The sequence below is a fragment of the Camelus bactrianus genome, chromosome 16 (genome assembly GCF_048773025.1).
Source record: "Camelus bactrianus isolate YW-2024 breed Bactrian camel chromosome 16, ASM4877302v1, whole genome shotgun sequence".
NCBI classification, from domain to species: domain Eukaryota; kingdom Metazoa; phylum Chordata; class Mammalia; order Artiodactyla; family Camelidae; genus Camelus; species Camelus bactrianus.
In genome coordinates, this window is record NC_133554.1 from 34,979,483 (window position 1) to 35,004,749 (window position 25,267).

General features: G+C 50.3%; 1 protein-coding gene across 3 annotated transcripts in view; it reads left to right on the plus strand.

Annotated features, from left to right (window-relative positions):
* The window catches only part of CCT6B (chaperonin containing TCP1 subunit 6B), a 254,898-nt gene that overhangs the window by 153,288 nt on the left and 76,343 nt on the right, over positions 1 to 25,267 (plus strand). For 2 of the 3 annotated variants that reach the window (XM_045506947.2, XM_045506948.2), the window contains one exon: positions 9,049 to 11,413. The gene's annotated coding sequence lies outside the window, so the exon portion shown is untranslated. Of the gene's footprint in view, positions 1 to 9,048; positions 11,414 to 25,267 lie in introns of those variants that run through there. The other variant, XM_074343036.1, reaches the window with a different exon arrangement.

Sequence of the window (25,267 nt, forward strand, 5' to 3'; positions counted from 1 at the left end):
ACTCACACCCTGCATCTCACCATGGCCCCCCTCTCCCAGCCTGAATTCGCTGCTCGTGCCAGCCCCTTCCTCACTGCGTGGCATGACTGGCTCCCACCACAAGGTCTTGTTTATACCGTTACCCATTTCTTTCTGCCAGGCCCTATCTCAGCTTTAAATCCTGGATATAGCTTGTTATAGTCTGTATCCCTAGTGCCTAGTGCATTGCGTGTAGTAGGTGCTTAATAAGTAGCTTCTGAATGGATGGATGGATGGATGAAAGGACACTGAAATTAGAGTCAGGAGACCTGGATTCTGACTTGACCACTAACTGGCTGCACATCTGATTCCATCTCTTCCTCATTTATTTATTTTTTTCCCTCATTTAGAATCCTTCAATGTCTCCTTATGTTTCTCAGGGTCAAGTCCAAACCCTTTCACTGTGGCTTATGTGCACCCTGGAGTGTTCTGGCCCCTGCAGACCTCTCCAGCCTCAGCTTTCAACATCTCCATGCTTTTCAGACTCCTGACCCCACTGTTCTGAATGAACTGCTTGAGGTCTCAGGGATTTGCTGTCCACTTTCCCACCACTGGACCTTTGCACGTGCTGCTCTCTGCCTCTTTACTTGGCTAACTTCAATTCAAACGTCAGGTCTCTGATTTCTGGAAGTGTTCTCTTGAGTAGGTGTCCCCTCTGTGTGATTCTACAACAACTGGCCCTTATCATGATATGTCTCATCTGTGTGTCACATCCTATGTGTCTTTCCCAACAAACTGTGGGTTCCTTAAACAGCCTGTGTCTGATTCATCTTTGTGTCTCAGTATCTGTGCCAGACACAAGATAGGCAGAGGCAGTAGAGCACAGGGGATAGGCATCCAGACTTTGGCCAAGCACCATCCAGTACAGTAGCCACTCGCCGCATGTGGCCATTCAGCACTGGCAATGTTGAGCGTCCACACTGAGAAGTGCTGTGAGTCTAAATTCACACTGTATTTTGAAAGCTTAACATGAAAACAAGAATGTAAAATATCTCATTAATACTTTTTTGTATTGATTATATATTGAAATGATAGTATTTTGGATATAGTGGGTTAAGTAAAATATCTTATTAAAATTAATCTCATCTATTTATTTTTACTTTTTAGAACGGGGTTCTCAGAAAGTGTAAAATTACACACAAGGCTCACATTATACTTCTATTGAACAGCACTGACCTGAGCTAGACCCCTAGGTTCAAATCCTCGCTCCATTACTCCTTGGCCATATAGCCTTGGGCAAGATGTTTGGATGCTCTGTGCCTCAGTTTTCATACCTGTGAAATGAGGATAGTATTAGAATCCTCTGCATAGGGTTGTTATAAATATTAAATGAGTTAACTTGTGCTTTGCAGATAGGAAGCCCAATATAAATATTAACCATCATTCTGATTAGTTACTCAATTAATATTTGTTGAATAAAGCATTGAATTTCTGAATCCTAACCTCTTTACCTCCACTCCATCCCTGCAGCTAAGGCTTATCTGTCATTCAACATTTATTCAGCAAATATTTATTGAGAAACTGCAATGAGTCAGGCACCGTGATCGACACTGCAGGTGAAGAGGAACATTTAATCGATCAATTAATTAATTCAGTGAATCTTTGTGGAGCATATCTTTTGTGCCAGGTGCTGGCTGGGCTCTGGGATACACAGAGGCCAAATGCTGCCCTCCGGGGTTCTCGGGCACACAGAGGAGACAGATCTTAGCAAGGTCATGGCCTCACTGTGGACTGTGTGCTGGGATAGTGGATGCACAGGGTGATGGAGATGACCGGGCTGGGAGATCATCAGGAAATGCTTCCTGGAGGGGGCGACTGATGCATGAGCAGCGCCTGGCCAGGCAGAGGGAGGCCACGCCTGGGAGAGAAGAGACATTTCCTCCATCATCCATCAGATGCTGAGCAGAGAGAAGCAGGGTCACAAAACTTAACCTGAATCGCGCAGCCACGTCAATACCAGTCAAGGCGGCTGTTTGTTCCTAAGTGGACAAGCCAGCTGGTTGATTGAATTTTTCACTCATCATTAGGATGTGGAAGAGAATCTAGAAAACACAGCTCTCCAGCCGGGAGCCTCGGCATCCCTGGGCTCGAGTTTGGGCCCCCAAATGGCAATACCCCTTCAGCTCCCCTAAACATAGAGCCAGTCTCCTCTGTGGTTTAGTGCACAGCTGGTAAGTTAAAAACAGTTTAGCGATAATTCCACCTCTGCACTGAAGACTTCCAGAGACTGTTAATGAATTTAAATGCTGGGGATTTTCTCAGATGCCTCATTGCATATGCTCCTCACATGAAAATGCTAATGAGCGATCTGCTGGACGAAGGTGCTGGAGCCAGACCAGGGACAAGGCATGATGGCCTGGGTGGGGTGGCAGGCTGGTCAGGCGTTTTTCTCATTTCTTACCCATGCTTAATCAATGAACTCTCCAAACAGGTTAACTAGCCTCAGCTTCCCTGGGGACTGAGACTCAGTCAGCCCTGGTCGGCTCACAGAGGCCTCTTCAAACCAGCAGGCTAATGGGCACAAGCCTTATTATGCAAACAGGAAATCGTGGTAGGACTTGAAGGCGTGGGACCCCATCGAGAGGCTGTGCCTTCCTCAGCGAGGCTCAGAACACATACACACATGTTCTCAGGAAGCCCCCATCTTGAAAGGAAGCACTGATTGTCATCTGTTCCTTCACTTGGGATGGGGATTGCGGGATGGAAGATGGAAGGAGTGGGTGGAGGAGGACAGGGAAGGGTGTGAGAGAGATGTTTACCCTGGCACTGAGTGGCAGAGGGGCTTCAAGTCTAGGGGAAGGCCAGGATGACACTTGGCACTGTGCTTGGGGACAGCATGAGAGGTAGCTGGCCCACAACCCCCATGGGAATGGAGGTAGGAACTGAGGATGGTCTCTTCCCCCTTTCCACAGAAGCCAAAAGGAAAAGAAAAAGAGAGGCAAGAAACCAAGGATGCAGAATAGCAGAGAGGTTGAGAATGCCACTTCTGGTGCTGGACAGCCTGGCTCGGATCCCACCCCGTCTCTACCACTTACGAGCTGTGTGACCTTGGGCCATAAGCCCCCTGAAGGCTCTGTGCCTTGGTTTCCCCATTTGTAAAATGGGCCCAGTAATAGCACCTGCCTTATTTCAGTTTTATTTGTCAATTATACCTCAATAAAGCCGAAAAAAAAGTGTAAGAAAGATAAAGGATGAGTTGAGTTCATGTATGTTCAGTGTCCAGTGTGCTGAAAGCACTTAGAGTTATTAGAGTTATTAGAGTCTTAGAGTTATTCCTATTAGTGGCCAACGTGGCTCAAGCCCTCCCTGACCAATTTTCAGGTTCTTCTTCTAGAGCAGAGGCTGAGAGGAGGGATGCAGGAAGCCGGCCCTGCCAGGAGGTGCTGGGGAAGGGGCTGTGAGGCGGCAGCCTCCTCCCTCCCTGCCCGCCCCCTGCAGCGGCTGCCAGCTCCCCCGGAAGCCACTTCCTTTGGCTTCCTGCAAATCCACTGACAATTTTGCAAATTTGCTTAAGGATTAAATTAATAAGCTGCTCTTTCTTGGCTCCCACAGCTGTACAGATCAGCGCTCCTGTGCTCTGGGAAGCACCTCTGAGGCAGCGTCTGGAGGAAGTAAAGCCACTTTGGAGCTTACCTCCTCCCCAGGGGCACCCCTAGGACTGTCCTGCCTTCTGTGCACTGACGTGTGCAAGTGTGACAGAGGACAGGGGACCCCCTCGCTTTGTGAGTCCATCTCTGTGTGTTTGTCTTCCTCCCTCAGACTGCATTCTTGACCTCAGAACTCTGCCTCCCCCATCAGACTGGGAGCTTCTCCAGGGTAGGGTCTGTGTCTCCCCCAACAGATTGCACTTCTCAGATGGGAGCCTCCCACGCCTCCCAACAGGTAGGTTTAGGGCCCGCCTGCCAAGTTCTGAATGAGGAGGAAGATGCGGGATCAGAGGAAGGAGGGCTGGCAGGGCTCCTAGACCACCCTGTTCTGGAAATTCCAGTTAAATCCCAAGGTGGGAAGGATCTTGGGGGTTGGATGTGGGCATGTTCTACCCATGCCGCTCTTTCTCCACTTTTAGGGCTGGCCACGCCCAGAGGGAGCACAGAGGGATGTCCTTGGGTGGAATGGATTGTAGGAGGGCTCCCCGGGGTGGTCAGGCACCTCCCCCACAATCTCAAGACAGCCCCAGCATGCTACCTCCAGCCCCCAGTGTGGGGGGGGTGTACTCAGGGGACAGTGACTTTCATGGCCTTGATGGCCCACCTCCCTGGTACCACCAGTGCCTGGTCTGTCTCATGGTCCTCAGTCTCCCCTCTCCCTCATCCAGTGCCAGGCCTTGGGGAACACCCAGGTGGCCGAGCTCTGTGAGCCAGGGCTGGAATGGAAGGTGCCAGTGTCAGGGATGGAGAAGGAGACCCTCCTCTCTGCCCCCCGGCTCCACTCCGGGTGAGGCCATGGCTGTGGGCTCCCTATCTCTGCCTCCAGCTCCTTCTGCCTCTTACCACTACGTGCACCTCCTGTAGAGTAATTGGAGCTGGAGAAGCCTGCATCCATCTGGCAGCCGCTGTGCTCTGAGCCTTTGATTAAGGGTCAGCAGGTTAACTGTTTGCCGTTCAGCATGCAGGCGGGGCTGGGGCCACCTGATCCCTCTCCTCCCCCAGCCAGTGGCTCTGCCGGGAGAACAGCAATGAGATGAGGATGTCTGGAGGCTTGGGGAGGGCCAGGGAAGAGAGAAAGTGGGACGCAGGGCCGGTCCATTAGTTACCAAGCCTCTCTTGCCGCAACTCTCTCCCTGCACACCAGGGGCACCCCAGCTAAGGCACCCCAGCTACTCCCAGAGGACCTCAAGCTCCAAGAGACTCACAGGAACCAGGTCTAACCTTTCTGCAGAAGTTCTGATGGTGAGCACCTAGGCTGTACTTACATATTTCCAGGGATGGGGAGCTTACTCCTTACCCACAAAGCCCATTCATTTCTAATAGACATTTCTGTCTATTAGAAAGTTGTTTCTTATATTAAACTGAAATCTATCTCTTGATAACATCTACTCCCTGGCCTGTTTCTGGCCTTTGGAGACATGCAGAATAAGGCATGTCTCTTTTCTGTGACTGGCCTTTTTAAGGCAGGACAGTTTCTTCCCTTCAGGGGAGTGTCCTTTCTTCTCTTTGCTGTCTGGATAGCTTGCCTGCTGTCTCCTGTAGATGCTCCCATGGGCTTTGGAATCAAAAGACCTTGGTCTCTGCTCTTCCACGTAGCAACATTGTGCTCTTGGGCATAGCATCTCACATCTCTGAGACTCAGCTTTCAGATCTATAAAGTGGGGACAGACTGAGTGAGACTGGTCATGGGGCACCATGCCTTTCACAGAGCGGGTCTTCAGGATCCATGGTCCCCTCCTGTCCTTTATTCAGAGCATGGCTAGAAGGCCCGTTGTATTCCTATCCTGCCTTGGTCCCAGCCAGGCTTCCCTCTGTCTCTCCTCTCCCATCCATGGGCAACGGAGGCAACCTCATGCTGGGGTCTAAAATGGCCCTGGTGGTAAGAGAAGTTTTCTGTGACACTGAACTCCCTCCTGCCACTGCAGCTGGCTGTCCGTTTTCTCTGGCCAAGGCCTCCTGGAGAGAGTTCCCTGAGGATTGCCTCTCCACCCTCAGCAACTTCTCTGCCTGGAGGAGTCCCTGGCCACCCTGGGTTAGGCAGGCAGAGGGCACACCACTGTGGCACTACTTCAAGACTTTCTGTTTCCAGAGGAGGTTTTAATTACCCCCGGACACATGTCTGAATTACAGACCCCACGGGCGTGTGGCACACACTGTTTATGTTCTGCTTTCAGTAATTGTGTCTTTGGTGAACTCTGCAGTCTTGTGGAAAAATACAAGTCTGGCAGTGGAACGAGAGATGCTAAGAAGGTCTCGCCGGCCTCCCAGCCTGTGTGTTCAGGGGCTACACGCCCGAGTCAGCACCAGCGGCCCAGGCATGCTTTGGCTTGGTTTCCAACGTGCTTCTCAAGCAGCTTCCATCTTCTACAGTCAGTGTGGGCCCCCTCCCCCGAAAGATGCAGACCCCAAGTGGAATATTGTTTAATGGTCACAAACCCCTCCTTCATCACAACTCCCATCCATAGACTAGTCTGTTTCACCAACTCCTGGGTGGCCTGTGTGGCCTTGACCTACAGAATGCAGTGGAAAGGGTGTTTTGCAATCTGGGGCCTAGGCCTCAAGAGTCTTGCAGTTTTCTCCTTTGCCATCTTGGGGTGCTGTCCTGAGGTTTCATACAGGGAAGCCAGTCCAACTGCTGCAGGAGAAGCCATGAGGGGGGAGAGTGAAGTCTCCCTGGCCAAGAGCCAGCATTGTCTGCCCCATACTTGGTTGAGACCAGCTTCGACCTCCCAGCTCAGCTGACCCTCCAGCTGAATGTAGCCACATGACTGAGACTTGGCCACACCTCAGAGGAAGCACCTGCCCACCCGCAGAATCAGGAGAAAGAAGAAAATGTTGCTGTTTCCAGCCATTTGGGGACAGTTTGTGATGTACCTGAAATGGAGTCTGGGTTCAAGTAGGGTATTTGGGAGGTGATCCTGGAGGCTCTGAGGAGTGGGGAAGTGAGCCAGGCACGGGGAGCCAGGCGGGGTGGTTAATGCAGGGTTATCTTTGTGGGCAGCTGGGACTCAGTCTCATGCGGACCCTCGAAGACACTGTGTCCAGGGTCCCTCAGATTGGTTCCACAGAGCAGGGAGAAATGTGGGGGAAGTTACCCGACTCTGTGATCAGTCGTCCTGGGCTGTTAACTCCCTGGTACTTTGAGCCTACTCCCACATGGGCTGGCACCCCCTGGGGAAAGAGAATGCTCATGGGCTGTGGCTTAGGAAGCTGTTGTCATGTCCATCTGGAGGTGTTGGCCAAGGGGACATGGGTGGGGTGTGACCCCAGATACTCGAGCCCCTATCATGTACCCAGCTCCTTCTATGTTCTGGGAACACACTGATGGACAGGACAAGTTCATCTGCTTTCTGGTGGCTCATAGTCCAGAGAAAGAGACAAATGAGAACAGAAATTCTTCACGGGGACAGTGCTGTCCCTTAGGGAGAGTCTTTCCCAAGTGCGGACATTTTTGATGGTCACAATTAGGGGATGGTGCAGGCATTTAGTGGGAAGGGCCAGTGATTCCCAAAGTCTTGCAAACCACACGGGACAGTCCTGCATAATAAAGAATCAGCCCACATCCTGCGTGACTTTCACATGTCCTGGTTGACATTTAAGTAGGTGGAAACCTGTTTATAATTACTTGAGCCTGAGACCTCACCCTGTTTTTTTATATAAACATAAAGCATTTGTGTCACGGATTTAATATACACTGAATTTTCCAGGAATACAACTACCGTGTAAATTGAAGGAAGATTGTACTTTGTTCTGTTGGAAACATTGCCCAGAGTTATTCATCATTTTTGGAAGATTGCATTTCCAATGGCAGCGCTCTTTGTGGTATTTGAGTCTCAGGCACAACCCCCGAGGATCAGGCTGCGTGAGACGCTGTGGTTCTCGTGGTTCTCGTGCTGATCTGGCGTGGGAACGACTTCCTCGTTATGTCTTCTCATGCAGTCGAACCCGAGCATTTACATATTGAAATACGTATTTTATTAGAGATGATCTTTATTTTGCTTTTATATTCCAGTTAAGGCATTATGTTGATTTATTTTCAGATGATGTGTCTAGGTAGGTTATACTGTCCATGAATTTCATTTTAGGATTGTAAAGGAGCCACTGAGAATTATTTGTTAAAAAGCAGGGAACCTGATAGGGCTGAGAACTACAGGAGACTTTCAAGCCGACAGCACTGTGAACACAGGGCTCTGGGACCCTGAAGGAAAGGAGACTTTCAGTAGCGGGCGAGGGGACTTGGAGGACAAGAACGATCAGGGAAGACTTCACAGGGGAGCTGACATCAGCTGGTCCCAGGGGATGAATCCACAGAGCTCCCCAAAACAGTTCTGAAGGATAGATGAGCAGGAACTCAGTGAACTCTCGGCACATGTCGGTTGCATGAATGAATATATATGCTGTTTCACAAATAAGCAAATTGCAAATTGAAGCTTGGAGAGGTTAAATGACTCACCAAGATCCTACGCTCTTAAGTCACCGAGCTTATCACATACTCACTTAGCAAACATTTTGGACCACCAACTACCTATTGGACATATAAGAACTGCCAGTTGACATCTATTTACTGAGCATTTGCAAGGTGTCAGTATTGGGGCTGTAAGAGAGAATAAGACAAACCTTTTCATTGTGGAGGAGACAGAAAATCAATATGTAAGCCAGGATTTCTCAGCCTTGGTACTACTGACATTTTGGGCTAGATATTTCTTTGTTGAGGGGAAGCTGCCCTGTGCATTTTACGATGTTTAGCAGGGAAGAGGGAAGAGAGTTTCCTCCATTATCACCATTGTCATTGCCATTGTCATCATCATCAACACTTCTGATTGCGTGATACCTCCACATGCCAGGCACTGACTGCTCTTACATATATTGACTCAGTTAACCCTGTCAACCACCCCATAAGGTAGGTGTGATTATTTCCCCCATTTTACAGATGGGGAAACTGAGACCTTGGCATGTTTTAGGGGCCGAATGACGGTCAGCATGGCTGGAGCATAGTAAACATGGGGGAGATGGTGGGGAATGCGTTGGGGACTAGGGGGCAGAGCATGCAGGGTCTCGGAGGCCGTGGTTGCTGTAGGGGCTGCACTCCTCTGTGGCTGGGAGGGTGGGCAGCTGAGAGCTCTCAGCTGAGTCCTTCGCTAGGAATTGTGGTCAGCTAAGGAGAGCTAGACAGTTCAACTAGGGAAATGCCCCATGCCTAAGGGAAGACAGCCCACAACCATGACAGGTCGATGCAGGGGTGCAAGTCTTGACCTCCTGCCTGGGATGACTCGGAAGCACCATCCTACTCCAGCGCTTCCATGGGATCAACTGGGGCCTCTGTGACAAATGCACCATGGCCCAGTTTCCCTCCTCCAATCCTGCTTCCTTCTTTTCCCCACAGGCATGTTCCTGAGAGCACTCCCCAGCAAACATCTTGCACGCTGCTTTCTACCTCAGAGTCTTTCCGGGGGAACCAGATCTGCAGCATCATGGTCAGGTATTGGTTTATTTATTCTGGTTGGAACAGAAAGTGGTTGGAGCCTTTAAACATGGGCAGAGTGTGATCTGAATTATGCTCAAGAAACTTTGCTCTGGCTGCTGTGTGAAGGAGCAAGGGTGGCAGTGAGAAGACCAGTGGGGGCAGATATAATAGTGCAGGTGAGAAGCTAGTGTAGGGCTGCAGCAGTGGAGATGGTAACAAACGGTCATTTTCTGGATGTGTTTATTTACGGGGTGGACCCAATACAACTCACTGTCCAGTGTGATGGAAAGAAGGATAACTCTGGGTATCTGAGCCACTGGTGGCTGGTGGTGCTACTTCCTGAGATACAAAAGGCTCATAGGGAAAAGGAGGAATGGATTTGTAGGGGAATCAAAGGTTCTTCTTGGACTGATTGGGTTTGAGATGCCTCAGATATTCAACGGAATATGTTGAATAGGCAGATGGATAAATGAGCCTGCAGGTCAAAGGAATGGTCAGAGCTGGAGATACAAAGTGAAGGTGGTCAGCACACAGATGGTATGTGCAGTGTGAGCAGAAGAGACCCCCAAAGAGAGAGGCTTCAAACACAGCATGGTGGGCTGGGGCACCCCCAAAATTTAGGGCCCAGACAGAGAAGAAGCCTGGAAAGAAGATGGAAGAGGAGTGGTTCTGAAGGAGGAAGAAAGCTAGGTGAGGTGTTGTCAAGAATGCAAGGGAAGCAATCATTTCAAAAGGAGGGCGTGGTCAATGCAATGAAGATTCCTGAGAGAGGGAACAAGGCAAGGACAGAGATGAGACTATGGACTTTTATTAGGTGTGGGTAACTGGTGACCTTGACTGCAGATGTTTCTGTGGACAGGTGGTGAGGAACCTGATTGAAGGTAGCGAAGGAATGAGGGTGAGGAGGTGGAGAGTGGATACATACAATTCTTTGGAGCTTTTCCACGAAGGCAAGTGAAAGAAATGGGGCAACAGCAGGGAGGGGATGCAGGGTCCCTGGAAGCATTTTTAAGATGCACAATATTAAGGCATGTTTGTGTGGTGCTGGAATGTTCCAGCAGAGCCAAGAATGACAATCGTGCAAGAGAGAAAGGGGACAGTGATGGGGCAGAGTCCTAGAGTTGGTAAGGGGGTGGTGCAGACAGTTCACTGGAAGGGGGTTGGAGGTAGATGGAGGCCCTCCTTGTGTTATTATGGGAGAGGAGACAGAATACATGGGTTAAGATGCAGGTAAGTAAAGGGGAATTGGTAGGGGGAAAACAAGGCAGCTTTTTTTTCTGATCCTTTTTTTTTTTTTTCTGTGAAGTATGAAACAAGATCACCAGGTGAGAGGAGAGGAGTGAGACATGTGCTATAGAGCCGAGGAGAGAAGGTGGGAAATGGCTGTCTCAGGTAGTGGACAAGTGAACTTTCCAGGGACCTGTAGTAGGATTGCCAGGCAGTTTTGAAGCCCATCAGTATGAAGTAGGTCCGGTCATCATGATTGCCTGATTTTCCTTAGTGGTTTTCAGTTGTTCAGTGCTGGCACAAGGTGGGTGGATAGCTGGGTTTAACCAGAGTCAGGGTTGCCAGGTAATGTGAGAAAAGCAGAGGAGGACTAGGGTGTTGGGGGCACTTGTGGCGGGATGGCTGGAGTGCTGACCCGTGGCATCCAGGCCGGTTAAGGGAGTCAGCGTCTAGGGTGATGGATTTGAGAAAGTGGAAGGGGTCTTAATGAGGTCAGTGCTGCTAGGATGCGGGTACCAGAGTAGGGGTGAGACGGAAGGAGAGAGGTGATGGTCACAGTGTTTTCAGAGATGTTTACAATGGACATTCCAGGGGAGGTGCAGATGTGGTGATATAGGGTTAGAGTATGAGCATATGGTGAGACGGAGGAAGAGCTCATTGGTGAAAGAAAATCAAAAAGAACTGAGAGCCCAGTAGATTGACTGGACCCCCTTCGTGGATGCTGGATGCTGACTAATGACAGGAGTTTGGCGGAGAAGATGGAGAGGTAGGTGCTCAGCTCATCAGCGAGTGAGGTCTGCACGTGATTGCAATGACCACGGATGCAGGGGTAGGTATCTGATGCCATGCCCTTCAGAGAAGTTGAAGGAAGAAGCCAGGGAAATTGTTGGGAAGTGAAACTTGGCAGCAAGGAGTGTGAAAGAAAATAGATGCCACTCGAAAGGGCTGTAGGAGAACCTGTTTTCTCAGAGGAGACCCGGCTTTTAAGCAAGAAGATGAAGGGAACCTTTGGAGAAAGTCGGAGGATTGGATATATTTGCTAACGACCAATGGGGGGTCCAGAGGGCTTGGAGGAGGGGTCTGGGAGTCTGGGAAGGGGTGGGAGATAGGGTTCACCTAGGGGATGTGCAGGACGATATTGGGATAAGCCCTGGGGCCAAGCTGGGTGATGCGGGAGGCCTGGTACCAGCTGGGGACAGACTGCATTGGCAGGGGCATGGTGGGTGGGTGGGGAAGGGAAGGGGATGAGACCTATGGTGGGACTGGTCCTGGAGGCCCAGGTAGCTGTTCTGTCCTGTAACAGGGGAGCTGGGAGTGTGGGGGATGGGCAGAGGCCTCCCTGGGTACAGCCTGGTTAGGCTGATTTAGGGTGAGTTGTGGGAGGGGGTCCTCAGAGAGCTGTGGCAGCTGGGAGCCACATTCCTTTTCTCTTCTCACTCTACCCGAAACTGGGTTTACTCGAAGAATACCAATGTCCTTCAGCCCTTTGTGGGGGTGGGGGGGGTGGCCTTTACTTTCTCTCACACTGTACCTCATGGCCTGGGTGGGGTCTGTTTCCTTCCTGCTTAAGGGCTTCAGCCAGAGAAGGGGCTGACCTCCTCCCCTGGTCTAGATCTCAGGGTATCTCAGGGGACTGACATGTTTGGGAGCAGAGCTTGTCACAGGGGAAGGAAGCGAGGGGCAGAAAGAGGCAGGAGAAGCTTTCAAACTGGGTCCCCCATTCTCACATTCAACTCCTGACATTTTTGTCATGTGAGTTTATTTCTCCTGTCTCAGAGCTACCCTGACAGGCTCAAAAGGAAATGCACAGACCACACCATCTGCAACATATTATGAATTAATTAAAAATAAGCCTGTAATTATCTTGTTAATAGAGCAATTATATTACATTGTAATTTTTGTGTTAAAGCATTAAATTGTTAAATGTTAAGTTGTAATATATACCCTACTTTCTGTAAGCCGAATTTGGCGGTCTCATTGTTTGAACACACTGGAAACCTCACACAATGGAGCAGCCTCTGAGGGGCCCTGTGCTCACAGGATGCTTCCCGGAGCCTGGTCAGAACATTGGGCAGAGAATGAGGCAGGCTCTGTATTTATTTCCCAGCATTCTCTTTAATTATTTTTCCCTTGTAAAGAGCTGCCCTTCACCAGAGCCTGGAAGTCCACAGGCTATCAGAAACCCTGTGAAGTCAAAGCAGAAGAAATTAGAAAGTAGGATAGAAGCCCTGGCTGCTCAGTGTCTCTAGTGGGCCTTGGGCGGGGGTCAGGGGTCGGCGGGGGTCAGAGGTCAGCGTGGTGGGGACAGGTGCTCAGTCAGTGGGAGACTTGGGCTTGTAGGGTGGGGGCGTCAGTGTGTGAGTGTTGGGGGGGGGGCACCCAGACGGGAATAGCCTGGAGATGGAGAGGAGATGGGGATGACTACCATGCATTCATTCACCATGTATTACCACCATGTAATCCTGGGAGCTTCCTGGAGAAAGTAGCATTCTTTCCCCAGGCTGATCCAGAATCTAGCACAGTGATGTTAAAGCGCCCCCTTTATTCTCCTGTCCTCAGCCACATGTCACCCATCTCCCATCCCTTCTCCCTCTGGAGGCTGTTCTACCCCAGGAAAAATTGAGTTAGCACTGCCCCCACCCTCTCCCAACTCCTATCCCCTAAGAAACAGATAACCTTGTGGAAAAAATAAGCTTTATCTGAAGGCCAGACCCTAGGCTAGCAGAGCTGGAAGGGACCCAAGCTACTACCTTGCTGCAGTCCTCCTGCCCCATTTTATAAATGAGGAAACTGAGGCTCAGAATAAGTCAATGACCTCTATCTGCTATCTCCCCAGTGCTCCATTTTCTTGGTGTCTTTGGGGAACTGAGTACAGGATGAGTGGGATGGAGGGCAGGGAGATGGGGGCATTCACATTCTCTTGGAATTCCGGGTCTCCAGTAGCAAAGCTTGTGGAGAGCTGGCTGTTGTACCATATCCCATCCAATAATCTGTTTCCTGTGTTCCGCTGTGCTGCAGGCCAGCTCTCGGGAAAACTGAAATAGTGCAATGAGACTGGAAGTGACCTCAGGGAGCATTTCATCCAACTTGTCACCACCCCCACCTTCCTGCCCCACTTTATTTTCAAAGGAGGAAACTGGGAGCCCAAAGAGGCAGTGACTTGCCCAGGACCACACAGCAGGCCACTCAGAACCCTAGTCTGGACTCAGTGTGACTTCTGTCTGTCTCTCCTGGCACTGTTCCAGCAGGAACAGTGATATGTCTGAAAGGGAAGGGGTGGTCCCAACAAGAGGGCGGCCCAAGGCAACACATCCCAGCTCCCAGGCCCCACAGGGTTCAGGCACCATCAGCCCCTGGGCCAGGCCCACCCTGAGAAAGCACTGGGGTCCCCGTGGTCCCTGGTTAGGCTGAGAGTGGCCGCCATCCCTCCCCCTAACTGGCAGGGCTGGTGGGGAACCAAATACAGTGGAGCCTTAAATCACAGCAGTGCTAACTGGGTTTTAAGTAGCATTTGCGTCTAAGTACTTCTGTTTTTCAGGAGGAGGGATGCTGGTGGTGCAAGGCAAGCAGTTCATCATGTTTAAACCTTTCCTGCTCTCCCCTCCCTATTCCTCCCTCCCTCATCGCTCCCTCCTCCTCCTAATACTCTGTAGCTGTGGAAACCCTGTCTCGGCCCAGGGCTGTGTTCAGGCTTCGGACAGAGCTGGGGGAGGTGGGAAAAGGGTCAGGAAGCAAGCACTCCTCTGGGAGCACTGAAAGCTGCTTTGCCTCCCTCCCTCACCTGCTTCTTTTACTCATTCATTTATTCGTTCATTTGTCCATCCATCCTCCCATCATCCCTTCGGCATTCATCAAACATCTACTAGATGTCAGGCCGAGATCTGGCTGCAGGGAACGGTATCCGTCAATCGAGTGCACTTGCTGTCTGTTCAAGGTCCCGGTGACCCGCACCTGCATGGCAGCTCCTGGAGGCAGGCAGGCAGTCCAGGTTCAAGCCCGGCCTGCTTCCCACGCCTGAGCTCTTTCTCCCACACATGCTCATCCCTGACCATTCTGCCTCCACCATGTCACTGGGCTCATGCCGTCCCCTTCCCCTGCCCTCCTCTGGCCTACTTCAGGCCTCACTGCCTTTCCCGATGGCCTCCTCCTGACTGGCCCCTCCCTCCTAATCTGTCCTCCACATTAATGTTCCAGCCCAGCTGTGTGTCACTGTCCTGCTCAAAAGGTCCCAGTGGCTCCCCATTGTTGGCTGAATGAAGCCCGAACTTTTTTTTAAAGTTTTGTTTTTTTGGGGGGGAGGTAATTAGGTCTATTTATTTACTATTATTTTGTTTAAATGGAGGTACTGAGGATTGAACCCAGAACTTCATGCATGCTAAGCACGTGCTCTACCACTGAGCTATACCCTCCCCCTCGAAGCCCAAACTTTAATCCCAGCGCTCAAGGTCCTCGACTTGTTGCCTCTAATGCTCTTCTTGTTCTGGCCTTTGTTTTTCACTGTTTGTGCCCACTGTGGAAATAGGTCTATTTCTTCCTACCCAGCCACACCGCTGGACTCGCTATCATCGGGTGTTTATTTCTGCATCTCCCTCTGCTAGTGGTGCCCACCATGCGATGGCCACAGCATGTCCACAGGTACACATCTTACCTGTATTAAAGGTCGTGTTTAAGTGCTGCTTGCCCCATGACTCTTTCCTAGATCCTGCCCCTCCTCCAGCTGGAGTCATCTCTCCCTCCTCTGGGCCCCAGAGCACTTCACAGGAGCTTCCATTAGGACCCTCACATTTTGTAGCCTGGAATTTATGGACATGTCTTAATGTTCCTTGAGATAAGCTGCATGGCTTGGCCACCTCTGCCTCCCTATACCCTCACACAAAGCTGTGCATGCAGCAGGTCCTTCATTGTCTCTGAGTGTTCTTCGTCTCCCCCTGCCCAGAGACCTCCTCTCCCAGAAAGGCAGCCTCAGAGGCTGGAAAGGGTCCTGGTCTTGGAAGCAGTTCAGTGGGGTGGCTGATGGTACTGGCTCTGGGCAGACAGACCTAGGCCAACTCCACTGACTAGCTTGGTGACCTTGAGTAATTTACTTAACTACTCCAAACACAGTTTCTCCACCTGTATGAGGGCAGATATTGATGGCAGTGATGTCACTGGGTTATTGACTGTGTGAAATTACACATGTGAATCCCTAATCACAGCACCTGCCACTCTGGATAAATGCTAATCTTTGTTATCACATCTAGTTCCACCGTTACCAGCTGTGTTGGAAATAAATTCACTTTCTCAAGACTTGACTTTCTCACCTGTAAAATGGGAGTGATAGTCCCTCCTGGCTTGGCTTGCGATGTTAGTGAGAAGATTAGGTGAGATAATAGATGGTTTGTGAGTAAATGCCTATGAATGGCAGAATCCCAGCTTGATTGTTTAATGACAAAATGGGGAATTTCATTTACTTAGATAACCCAGTCAAAGGAAGGCCAGAACCAGTGGACCTGGGCACCCTCTTTTCATCTCCCATGTCTGTCTCTTTGTACACATGACTTCTTCTTTGCCAGTGAGAAGGGTTGGTGCTATGCCCATGGGCAATTGTAACCACCCTTGGCCTTATGAGTGAACAGGAAAGAGGGCTCCTCCTCCAGTCCCAGGGAGGAAAATCATGAGGAAGGCTCTGATTGGCCCCACCTGGTCACGTGACCATCTGTGTAGCAGGAAGGGGAAGGAACACTCAGCGTGGTGGTGGGGGCGGTGAAGTTCCCTAAGCAAAGGTGAAGCCATTATTAGATGAAGAGGATAGAGTACTGGGCAGACAAGTGGAATGGATGTCCCTTCTAGACCCGAAAGCACTTCATCCATCCAAGACTCGTTAATTGAGCACTTCCTGTGTGTCTAGCACTGGCGTAAGCGCTGAAAAAATTAAGATGAATAAAACACTATCATTGCCGACAGCTCCCCCTTGTCTAACCAGAGACTTCTGTAGATTAAAGTCTGCTTTAGAGATACAAGGTGGCAATATTTCTATTCTTACTAATATATATGACTTATTGTGTTGGTGAGACAGCCTGGGAGTCAGGATTGATGGGAAAGAAGGAAGTGGAGATCAGGATAGGAGACCACGGAGGCCAAGAAAGAGAGATCACTTAGTTTGTAACAGGTTATTTTGCATACACTTTCTCATGTCATCTTTGCAATAATCGTTCAAAGTAGGAAATATAATCTGCATTTTAGACATGAGGGAGGGGAAGCTTGGAGAGGAGAAGTGACTCCCAGAGAGCACATGGCTAGAATGCTGGGGTTCCAACCTAGGTCTGCCCAGCGAGGTCACATGCTCTTTGCTCAGTCCCATGGAGTGGCAGGGGGTGGTCGGCCAGTCCTCATCTTAGGAACGTCTTTCTTCCCTCCTTAGAACAAAGCAGAGCATGCCTAGAAAGAGGCTGTGGCTGGCAGCTGGGGGACTGAAGTGTGGCATGAGTAAGTAGCCAACAGAGAAGATAATTCAGGAGGCAGGACCAAAAGGGAAAGACCCTCATAGGGGTGTGTATGGGGAGCCTACGCCTGAGTCCCCTTCTCCCCCTCCTACCTCACCCTTTCTCCTCTTCAACCCAACTCCAAGTGGCAGATTTATTAGTTTTAATTAACAGCCCCAATGCTGGGAAAACATCCAAATTCCAGCTCTCAGCATCACTGGGTTTCCACGGTAAGGGAAGCGAGGGGGTGATGCCAGGAATAGTAATGAGCGGGGGTGGGACAGCAGAAGAGGTGCCCTCCCTGCCTGGGCCTGGCCCGGGACTCCCCCACTCCTCTTCCTCTAGCCCCAGCCCGACTTGGCCTTGTCAGAACCAGAGCTGGCCTGGCCTTAGGGGAAGGGGGAGATCCAGCACAGTGTGGGGTCATGGGGGTCAGGAGCACTTGGCTCTGGTCTCAGGCCCCCCTGCTGTGTAACCTTGGCTAAGCCACTTGAATTCTCTGGGATTATTGTGAAATTCACCTATAAAATGAAGAGGATGATTCAGAGCCTTCTCAGGGTCCTGGCAACTCTAGCTCGTGATTCTAAGTTTCTTCCAGATCTTCTAACGGCCCTGCTTTCCCAGCTCCTTCTCCTTGAACTCCTTGGATTCCTCCATTGGACTTTGTGCCTCTCCTAGAGAGGTCTTCTGGTTTGGAGTCTCCCACCTCCACCCTCCACCCCTCCCCTGACCCAGATCCAGTGCCTTCTCTTGGAATCATGAGAACTCCCTCCTTTGAGGTCTGTCAATCTTGGTCTTGACCTAGGCTCCATCAGTCATTCCTGGGTAAAGGTCTCAGGCAATTCTGCACCTCTGTTTCCTCATTGCATACTAGGGATGACAATGCCAGCTTCCAGAATGTGCATGCATGTTTGGGGGTAGAAGGTGGAGATGCAGTGAGGTAATGCCAGTGTAGTGCCTGGTACACTGATCAACACGGGACCCACCCATGACCACACAAAGCTGGAAGCCACCCATGGACCCCTTCTTTTTGGGGGCCACTCGGAGCAATGCACAGAGAGAGGGGCTGCTATAATTAGTGGTGACCAGCAACCACTGGTGCAGGAAATCCTAGTCCCCAGCAGAGGCCAGTTTGTCTAGTCTTTACATTCTAATTCAATCCTTCCCCACCCCGTAAGCCCCTCATCCTCAGCTTGGAGCTCTCTCACACTGTGCTGAGATCATGCAAAATTATTCAACTAAAATCATTCAGCAGGAAAGGCAACTGAGCAATCAAGGTTTACTGCTGAGAAGCCCTGGCCTTAACCTAGGCTGGGAAGCAGGAGCCCAGCGGGGCTGAGAGGCTGGCTTGTTCCAGTGTTCTCCAGAGATGGGGAATGCAGCGCCCTGCTGGGCACCTCTCCGCCAGTGCCAGCATGTGATCAGCGATGAGTCGTAGGAGCTGAGTGGCCAGGCACCTTGTGAGTGGCCTCAGCCAGGGCCCCAGCTTTGCCAGGCTGCAGTTGCTGTATGAGCAAACGAGTTTGGAGCTCACAGCCATTGTTTCTGGGCTCAGAGAAGCATTTTCCGTTCTGGGGTCTGGAGGGCAATGGGGAAGAGAGGTAGAGGAGGAAGTGAGGGTCAAGAGTGAGAGAGCAGGAAGAGGGGAGGGAGTAGGGGGGAGGGAGGAGATCCCGGAATACTGTGGATGGGATCATGTGTCACATAAGTGATGTGACTTGCTCCTAGGATGTTTACTCCAAATGTGTTTGTATCTTTCCATCCTCGCCTGGAATATAGTGGTGACCCAGAAGATCTTAGACATAAAAGTGTTCACCCCTCCCTTTCCCAGTGACCATCCATCCATCCATCTATCCATCCACTGCCATTTATAAGGTTCACCCTCCATAGCCTGCTCTTTGCAAAGAATAAATAAGTGAAAAATAAGATATTAATGTCTTCAAAGCCAAGCACCCCTCCCCCACGTCTCCCCCGCAAACCTGCTCCTTCCTATCTTGAACTTTGACTCCACTGGCCACTGAGTTCTCCCAGCTGGAAACTGCAGCCTATTCTCTGAGACCTTGCCCCTACCCAGATCTCATCTTCCCTTTCAAATCATTTCACCTTTCTTTGATAGCTTATCCACCCACTTCATTCATCAGCACATCAGCAAGAGGTTGGCTTTGCCTTGATTCCATGCCAGGACTGGGCATAGGGTGAGAATAAGGACTGTGGAGTCAGGCTGGTTCTAAGTGTGCCTCTGCTACTTCCTCGCAGTGTGGCTTTGGGCAAATTGCTGAAACTCCATGCTTCAGTGTCTTCCTTTGGAAAATGGAGGTGTTAATATTGCTCCCTAATGTGTGAGAGGCTGATTCAAACCTTCCGTGAATGCCAAGTGCAGCACTTGGCACACAGCAGGAGCTCAGGGGATGCTGGCCCCACCTTCACACTTGCCCCCTTCTTTCTCCCTCCCCTCCACTGGAGCTCATTGCCCAACCCTCAGGCTGCAAGGACTCTGGGTCTGTGTGGGCAGGGGACCTGAAGTCACATCAGAGCTCATGACAGCGGGAAGGAAGACACTCTGCTTGGCTTCTGGGTTGTTACTTTTTTCTCAGAACGGAGCAAAGGCTCCTGTGGGGGATGTGGGGAGCCTAGAAAACTCGAGGGTTCCCCATAGATCTCCAGGCAGGAAACCCCAAATCTCCATCTCCAGGGCAGGCAGAAAGGGGCTTCCCAAAGTCGCAGCACCCAGCACCACTGCCTACCTGGAGTGGGGATGAAGAAAACAGTTCCCCACCAGGGTGTGTCCAGGCACCTCCTGACCCCTGCCCCTCATCCCTGCACACACACATTGGCCCCAGTGGAACCTGGTCCTGCGGGGTTAGGCTTCTCAACTGTTCTGATGGGACAGCTTCAGTCCTCTACTTTCACATGAGGACTCTGACGCCTGCAGAGGGAGGGACCTGGACCCATGCCTCTTGCCTTCCGGTTCAGTGTTCTTCCTTCTCTTGAATTCCCAGGCAAGTGGGCTCAACACAGGAGAGAAAAAAGAACTATAAAGGTCAGGACGTGGTTTCCCTGAGTGCGAAGGGAGGAGCTGAATCGGGGATTGGGGGCTTCTGGCAACGTCCTGTTTCCTGGAGCCTGGAAGGTGGTTTCCTGGGTGTTCACTTTATGTAACTCATTAAGCTCTACAGTTACGGATTATTCACTTTTTGGTATTTGTGTTCTGTTTCACAATAAAAAAGGATTTAAAAACCCTAATAAATCTCACTAAAATCAATTAAACATACAAAAAGAAAGCTAAAGAGGCCTCCGGTGTGAGTTGTCCTGGCAGCTTCCAGTCCTGGTGGGTGGTCTGTGCCCTAGCTAGTCCCCACTGTGAAATGGGTGCAGCCGTCCTCACCCCTCACCCATGCTCTCCAGGGAAGTGAGCCCGGAACGGAGGGTGCAGAACATTTGCTAAGGGGCCCTCTTCTGTTCCAGGAAGATAACGGGCATCTTGGATCCTAGATTAGGATTGGGATGAGAATGCCATGAGGATGTGGTTGTAAATGCTGTCTCTGGCCTCACCTTCAAGGCCATGTCCAGGCTACAAACTCATTGTACTTCTAATCTTCAGGGCAGTGGTTACTGGGAGTCTGGCAGCCAGAATCCCCTCTGGATTCTACTTTCCCTTTCTGTAAAATAGGAGGACAGAGGGAAGGCAAAACATCTTTTGAGAGTGCTTCCTCAAACACTGACATTCTGTTCGCCAAGGGGAGATGTGTCACCCAAAGGCCCAGAGAGGGCGTCTGACCTTCTGAAGGTCACACAGCATTTAGTACATCTCTGAATGGAAGACCCTGTTCCCAGGACTTCTTGGGGAGATACATCTCCTCCTTCTCACCCCTCTCCCTCCCTTATCCTCAGCCTGAGCCCTGACAGAGCACAGATTGGGGCTCTGCCTGAGAAGCTGCATTCCTCTCTGCTGTCCCTGGTGATGCAGGGCTGGCCTTGAGCACTTGTGACTTTTAAATTTCTCGAGATTTAAAGCCAGGATGGCTGGTGGCCTCCACCTCCCCAGGCTGTGGGCAGGAGGAGGGGGTATGATTCATCTCTCCTCTCCTGGTGCTTAATAAGAACACGGCTATAAATGTAACTGGGCCATTTGCGAGCTCTGCTGGCTGGCCGTCTCTAGAAGTCAGCCTCACAGTTGGATCCTGGCCCCCTCAGAGCTGGCCCGGCCCAGCCTGTGTTGCCTCAATAGGGGGTTCTCTCCTTAGGACCCCCACCTGGGAACCTGGAAGCCTGTATAATGGGTGGGAGAGAGGAGGCAGCCTTGCTTGGATATTTTTAATTCAACTATTATTATTACTTCATTCGGTGTATGCTGAGCACCTACTATACCTACATTTGTCAGGCACAGTGCTAGGGGCTGGGGACACACTGATGGGTAATTTCCAGTCCCAGCCTGAAGGAGCTTGCTGCGTCTGGTAGACTCAGGAGAGGGCAGATAATGATGACTCCCGTGAGAAACAGTCATCAGGACTGGCCCTGAGAGCCAATAGGGCCCTCACCTGCTGCTGGACGGGATGGCTGGGAGAGAGACAGAGGTGTGGGTAGGGGTGTCCGTTCAGGTGGGGAGATGGGTATTCCAGCCCGAGTCAGCATGTTTAGAGGATAAAAGGTTTAGGAAAAGAGTGGAGGACACTAGCTCACATGTAGGCCCCACAGAGGCAGGAATGCTCTCTCTCTCTCTCTGCCTCTGGTCCCAGCACCTAGAGCCTTTTCTGGCCTGTGATCCACCCGCATATATTTGCGGATTGCGAGATGGATGGATGGATGGTGGTCAGGCCAAGGCCAGGGCCAGGGCCAGGGCCAGGGCCAGGAGGCCTCCCAGGGGACCATGGAGGTTGTCAGCATCTCTCTGGGGGCAGCTAGGGTTCCGGAGGCTGCTCCTCCCTGATGGGCTTTAGCAGAGCCGAGTTCTGCAGTGATGACTTCCCCATACACACACACACACACACACACACACACACACACACACACACACACACAGAATTCCCCCTCCTCCCCTGCCACCATGCACACTGTAAAAACTGCTTTATTGCTTTGCCTCCCAACACAGCCCACCCTCCAGCTCAATGTCGCCACATGGCAGAGACTTGGCCACACCTCAGAGGAAGCACCCACCCACCTGCAGAATCAAGAGAAACAAGAAAATATGGCTGTTTCCAGCCATTTGGCGGTACTTTGTAATGTAGCAATAGTACCTTGTTTGATCTTCACAACTCTTTTCAATTTTGATGGCTGTGAAGTAAGGCTAATGCTTTCCTTGGAGCTGTCTTGAGGATTAAATGAGTTAATATTCGGAAAGTGTTTAGATCAGTGCCTGGAAGATGATAAGATCTCAAATGTCAAGTTTTTTTTTTTTTTTTTGACTCTTGAGGGGTGAAATGACTTGTCTAAGGTCACACGGCTAAGAGGTGTGGTAATGGGAGGGGCTTACACCCAATTCTTCTGACTCTTCAACATGGGCCCTTCCCCTTCACCTTGTTGCTGCTCCCCCAGAAGCCTCTTCCCTTTCCTTCCCCAATTTGGTGTGGTTAAACCGGTCTTAAGCCTTGGGGACATCTCGGAGTGCTTGACCAATCCACAGAGGATCCCCCCAACCATACCCACCCCAGGAGTTAAAGTCATGCTAAATCCTAAGCCCCAGGTATCACAAAGTCCACAAGAACCTTCTAGCCCTGAGTTCTTGAGGTCTGCAATGCCCAGCAACTGTATGACGCCATGGAGGAGGGAGAGGGAGCAAGCGAGTCAGAGCTCCTGTTTGCTGCTTCCGTGACTAAGGCTGACTGGCCCTGGAAGACTGCCTGGCCAGCAAGCAGACCTGTGAGCCAGCCCACTCCACTGCCCCTCCTGGTTGCTCTCCACCTCTCCCAGTTCCCCTATCCTACCACGCTCCCTTCCAGGCTCTCTTCACTTCACAGAAGGGTAGCCTGAAGTCCAGAGAGGACCGCTTGCTGAGGGTCACATGGTGAACTGGCCAGGAATAAAACACACGCATCTGGCAGGGAAGCAGTGGGTTCCCTAGCTGGCTCTGCTGATCTCTGGCTGTGCAATCTTGAACATGTTTCTGAATCTTTCTCAACTCCATTTTCTTCGTTGGAAGAACAGGAAGAATAATGCCCACCACATTGGCTTGTTTTGTTTTATTTTTTGAAGCTAGAATGAGACAACTGGCATAGATCACCTGCACAGTGCCTGGCACTAAATAATGCTCTGCATATGTTCCTTCCCACCCTTCCTGCTTCTCTCACAAATCGAGGAGAGGCAGTTGAGTTGGGGGTGAGGTGGAAAGCAAAACAAAACAGAAAACCCATTGAAAGATGCAGCTTCCAGGAGCCTCTCAATCAGTGCAACTGCGGATCCAGGCCACGCTATCATTGCTTAACCAATTTTGCAGGGGGGAAAAAATCAAAGGATAGCTACAAATGAAAACCAAACAGAGCAAAACCAATACTCATTTATCTAGAACTAGTTTTCTGTCAGAGGAGGGGCCAGTCCCTCCGCCTGAGGACCTGTCGATTCCAACTGCACAGAAAAATGACAGGCAAGAGATGCACTGTCTTCCTGAGCCTCAGAGAATGAGGGAGAGGAAGAGAGGGAGGGAGTTCAGCCAAAGAAGCAAGAGAGAGGCCCCAGCCAGCCTGGATTATAGAGGTGTCAGGCAGCTCCTGGTGAGCACTGTGTGAGCTTCCCTCATCTAGCTGTGGGGCCTTCTGGTTCTGCTCAAAGGTCCAGGAAGGTCCAGAGAAGCAGCATTATTCGCTGGCTGAGGTGTGAACCCCCGGGCAGGGCTGCCATGAGCTGCTGGGCTGGTTGTACACAGCACAAAGACTCCTAGCTAAGAGAGCAAGGAGGAGCTGAAATCCAACGTGTTTTCCCAGAGGAAGAGATCCCTTTGCACTTGGATGAGGCTGAGAAGCTTCTTACACTGGGAATAAGTTTGCTTGGATTCAGGGTATGGGGGAGGGGGAGAGAAGCTTCTTCAAATCAGCCTAGGGGCCTGGATGTTTTAGGGAACTTGTCATATTGCATTTTCATCTGTCTCTCTTACTAGAACTGTGCTTTCCTCCCTCCAGGGCAAAGAAGTGTCCTCATTTTTTTGGAATTGTCCATGTTTATCCCAGGTGATTATTGAATGAATGAATGGCTGAATCTGGGATGGACAAGAGGGACCTGGTGATTGTTGAATGAATGAATGACTAAATTTGGGATGGACAAGAGGGAAGGAATAGAGAAAGATGAGGGAGAGTGAAGGAGGAGGAAGTATTGAGAAGGAGGGAAAAGGGTAATGAAGAATAAGGGAGAAGTTGCAAAAGATGAACAAAAAGGAGACCCAGCAGAAGGGCAGGAGCAGGGCTGGAGAGACTGAGAGCGAGGTTGGGAAGATTCAAGAGGACGGAACAGGGTAGCGGTGGAGGCTGAGAAGCCTGGAGGCCTGGCAGGCCTGGGGTGGTAGGAAGTTTGGGGTTTAGGGTCCCTGCCTCTGATCCTGAGGTTGCTGCCTGAGCTCCTGGTGAGCCACATTCATCAGCAAGCCTAGGATGTTGTTTACAGTCCTGACCTGGAGGTCAAGGCCATGGGCTGTCAGTCACTCTTGCTCCATGAGTTATTGATGAGGGAACAGGTGACAGAATTTGCCCTGTATCCTGGGGCATCATTCTTAGGACTACACCTTAGCTATTTCTTCTTTTAAAGCACCTGAAAATTTGGTAGCTGAAGCCCTGCAGGGTCCTGCTTTAATGGGGTGACTTGGGATACCTTCTCAACTCTTGGAGTCAAGGTGCTTTATAACTGGCTCTGGGTTCTTGGCTTGGTCCAGCCCAAGGGGCTTTCTGCTAGGCCAGATTGGAACCAGAGGGAGTAGTTATGTTTCTGGTTCTGGCCACAGGCTGCCTGGGGTATTCTGGCTCTGCCACTCACTTACTGTGTGACCTTGAAGAAGTTTTATATATATATATAATAAATTTATATATATATATAAATTAATTATATATAATTTAATTCCTAGAGCAACCACTAAAAAAAAAAAACAAAACCCAAAAAACAAAAGCTATAAAAAGAGATATAGTAAAAAGTACAATAGATAAATTTAAATGAAATGCAAAAAAAGTTTACCTAACCCAAAATAAGTCAGGAAAAGAGGAAATAGAGAAACAAATAAAAAAAGAATAGAGAGGTTAAACAGGAAACTGACAAAATGGTAGATCTAAATCCAAATATGTCAATAATTACATTAAATGTAAATAATCTAAATGGACCCATTTAAGTGTAGAGGTCATCAGAATGGATTAAAAAAAAAAAAACCCTGGCCCAAATATGTGCTGTCTACAAGATACTCACATCAAATATATTTATATAGATGGGTTAAAAGTAAAAGGATAGAAAAATATGTATCATGCAAATTCTAATCAAAAGAA